Raw genomic sequence first — 3,942 nt, 5'->3', positions numbered from 1 at the left:
CCAGTTGGCAGTTCCAGTACGGTCGTTTCCAAAGGGTTTCAGAGTCGTAGATTCACTCGGCCCGGCCAGCCCGCCATTACTCATTCCAGGGACGCGAATACACGCCACCCTAGACCGCGCAAACAATTTGTTTCGAGGGAAGAGGAGGGGAGGGAGGGAGGAGGGAAAGGGGAGGAGGAGGAGGAGGAGGATGCATCTCTCCGCCGTGTTCAAGTCGCGCGAAAGCGGCGACGAATCGCCGTGGAATTCGGTTGCAAGAGTTCTGTTCCTGGAATTTTGGAGGAGAGTCCTCCTCGTTCCGGATAAGGGTGAGAAACGGGATAATTGCCCCACGAGACTTTCGGTGTTCGCATTAAGTGAACTGCGGAGGGGAAAAAAATGGGGGGATTTTGTTATTTCTCGTGGAATTTTCCCGTGATAAAATTGGATATGGAAAGATGATGTTCTCTTTCGTTCAGGCCAGAGGATATCTTGTGCGAGGAGGAATCGAATGGAAATGAATCTTTGTTATTTTATAATTTAATTAATCAATAATTTTATTAAAAATCGTATTTTTTGTTTTGTTTTTTTTTGATATAAGAATTTTTGATATAATTTTTCATATAAGAAAAAAGAAATAAGAAGTAGTGCGTTTAATAATTTATTCAATAATATATTATTATTGAAAATAAAAATTTACAATGTAAAAATATAAGATACGATTTTATAATTTATAACGATATTATAATGTTCGATGTTATATTACGATGGAATTATATTATTGTTATGTGTTATGTATTGTATTCTCCGTGGAGCGAAGATTTGTATTGCTGACTCACCTCTGTAACGTAGCGATTGTTGTGTTTACATATAAGACGCGCAAAATCCGAGCTCGAGTTCATTCGTAGTTTCGACGTCGTATCGAGTGGATTCAATACGGACTGGAGACGATGGACGATAATTATCGGCATTTTTCATGAAAAATGGAATATTGAAGGTAAATATTTTATACAAATCGAATAAGATTTCGAATAATATTGTTACGATAAATCGATTATTAGTCTACGTCGTATAATTCGATAGTTATACGGAATAAAATTTAGAAAAACAATATTCCAATAATTTATTATTATTTTAATCGTTAATGGAATTGTATTATTGTTAAGAATATGAATAATTCGCATCGTTACCAAGTATATTAAGGAAAATTTTCGCAATATCGAAACATTTCGATGATTTATTTATTATAATATAATTAACATCGAATATTATTATTACCGTTGAATTATTCATGTTCTTCTTTGAATATTTTTCAACGTTAAACAATGTAATTAGCACAAGACTTTGTATTCAGAGATCTTTATTTCTTATTCGCATTAATTTTAATTCACAAGATCGATCCGATCAAAGATTCGAAGAAAATTTAGAATTCTTTTTTTCAAAATTTTTACTTTTCACCATTTCGAACACATAAATAATCCAAGTAGTGGAATCCAATCCCGGAAGGGCAATGTGTCGAACGACACAAACATCCTCCGTGTCATGCAGCGACATTCCTCCGGCAGTTTATCTCCCTTCCGCCCGATAGCCAAGGCGCTTCCGTTATCACCGGCCGCGTTGTTGGCAGCATAAATTGATACAGATGCGAGTTAGCCCGAGTTTTTCGCCCCTGCTGCTATTCTACGGGAATGGCTGATGGCGGCTTGGATTTCGTTCCAGAACGAAAATCATTCGAGAAGAGGGAAGATTTCGAAAGGAAATCAAAAAGGAAATCGTGTTTGGAACGATATCTCTTCGCGAGCAAAGCGAGCGAGGATCGTTGACCTCGATAATGGTAAACCCATTATGGTAAACTAATTGGATCTAGTGCGTCGATTTCGAGCAAAATAGCCGGAAAAGAAGAAGAAGTGGCTTTCACAAATTATCGTTTCCCCTCGACTAATAAGAATTTAAGGGTCGAGATGTTGATTATCGATTAATTTATTCGACACTTTCGATAAGAACGATTACCAAGAAATTATTCGTCGAAATTTATTATTCCAATAATAATACGGAAAAATTTTAAACGTGTCAAAGTTTCGAAGATCGGAACAAAACGATACACTTTGGACGGATGAAAAGTTTTGTCGTTTCACGAACAATCGGCATCAAAACTCAGTACAAGAAGAACGAACAGAAAAGGAAACGAGTGTCAAAGTTTCGAGTTGCAAGTGGTCCCTTTCCTCTCCCTTCCCCTCCCCCTCCTCCTCTCATAATTAGGATCAGAATCTCGGTATCTCGGCCTCCGGTTGGATCCTCCGTGTTGCGTCCCTTGTGTTTTCGAGTGTAGGCGTAGCGTTGTGGAGTGTCCCCGTGTAAACAGACAACAAATAGTCCAGGAAGGCCGGATAAGCCGCTAACATCGTGCGGTCTATGTTCAATGCGGTAATTAACGGCGCGATGTCACATAGGGCCTTTAATCTCCCGGTAACGATTCCCGTGGCCGCGAAGTTCCTTGAAAATTAGCATAATAATATATCGTCGTCTATCTCGGCCAATTAAACGGCCATAAAGCCGGCCGAGCTTTGGCGACGGTCCGGGGCTGCCACGACGTCGTACCAGGCTAACTCAGGGACTCAGCTATTAATGAATGGTGGTTCCTCGTCGAGGGTGACGGGGAACTATAAACTTGTCCCCTTGGCCGACTAGACGATCCTTTGATTTCTCTTTTCCTTCCGACCACGATCCTCGATCCTCTCCATAACGCCGCGCACGTTATGCTCCTTCAACTCGTACAGATTGTTCAATTTAAGCAAGAAGAGAATGCGTTTTGTTAAATTTCTTTTTAAATATCTCCTGTATTTGTTTATTTTTTTATTTTTTTATTTGATTGAATCTTAGAATAGAAAGAAAAATTTTTGAATTTTTAAGTCTTTTTCTTTTTCTTTTTTTTTAAATACAGTTTGCGTTGGTGATATATTTGTAGTTCTATAGTTCAAACTATAGAAATTTACAGCATAAAAAATAATTCGAAGCATAAAAATTATTGTAGAATAAAAAAAGAAAAAAAGATTTGAATAATTAATCTGAGATTAATTACGAAATAATGGTACTTTTTAAACCTAGCTATTATCGTTGAAAGATACAATTGAAGACAAATTTTCAATAAATACGCGAGTTTTATTTACAGATTTACACGAGATGACGAGGTTTCTCGATTTGAGATCCATCAAAGTAGGCGATAACTGTCTTGCTGCCCATGGGACATTGCGGTTTTCTCGCTTGCCGTCGCAGAATCGTCGGAACATTCAGACCACGGGCATCGTTAAACGATCGTTAACAAGGCCTCCTCGAAGCTCCAACGTGGGACGGATGGAACGATTTGTCAAGATCTGTGTGACGCGGGTTTCTCACACCAGTCTCTCCGTCGAATAGCGAAAAATAACATAATTCCGTTTAAACTCGAATTTCTATTGCAATATCTTTACCTTAATTTTAAGAAAATTAGAAATCACTTTATTTACTTCTATTAACGAAAAAAGAAAAAAAAATTCACGAATTCAAAAAAAAGAATCATTTAAAATTCACGCAATTCCAAGAGCGATTCTCAAATATATATTTCCTTCCATTCTCCTCCTTGCACGCTCTTTTCTTACCAATCCAAAAATTAAAAAAAAGAAAAAAAAAAGAAAAAAGATCCAATCTTCCAACAACCCTATCCCTACCATGAGAAATCGCAATTGCAAGCGGCCACCCTAGATATACTTCACGGTCGATTAGCCGGAAGCAACGCCAATCTTCCTCGTCGATTTTCAACTCTCGCGCTCGGGGAAGGGGGTAGGGGGAGAGCAAAAGTTCATTTGCGCTTAATGCCGCGCGATTAATTGCCCCTCGGCCACTCGGCGAGAGGTTGTAAGGCCATTTACGGCGGTGGCTCGGGCCCGTGTTTACCCCGTGCTGCCTACAAATTCGTTCGCACTCGAA

General features: G+C 38.9%; 1 long non-coding RNA gene across 1 annotated transcript; it reads left to right on the top strand.

Annotated features, from left to right (window-relative positions):
- Window positions 1-749: 749 nt before the first annotated feature.
- Window positions 750-3,456, top strand: LOC116185732. Its single transcript, XR_004150639.1, has 2 exons — window positions 750-976; window positions 3,149-3,456. It is a non-coding gene; the product is annotated as an uncharacterized LOC116185732 (long non-coding RNA).
- Window positions 3,457-3,942: the final 486 nt, after the last annotated feature.

Source organism: Apis dorsata, unplaced genomic scaffold (genome assembly GCF_000469605.1).
Source record: "Apis dorsata unplaced genomic scaffold, Apis dorsata 1.3 scaffold_265, whole genome shotgun sequence".
NCBI lineage: Eukaryota > Metazoa > Arthropoda > Insecta > Hymenoptera > Apidae > Apis > Apis dorsata.
This window is presented reverse-complemented; position numbering and strand designations above follow the sequence as displayed.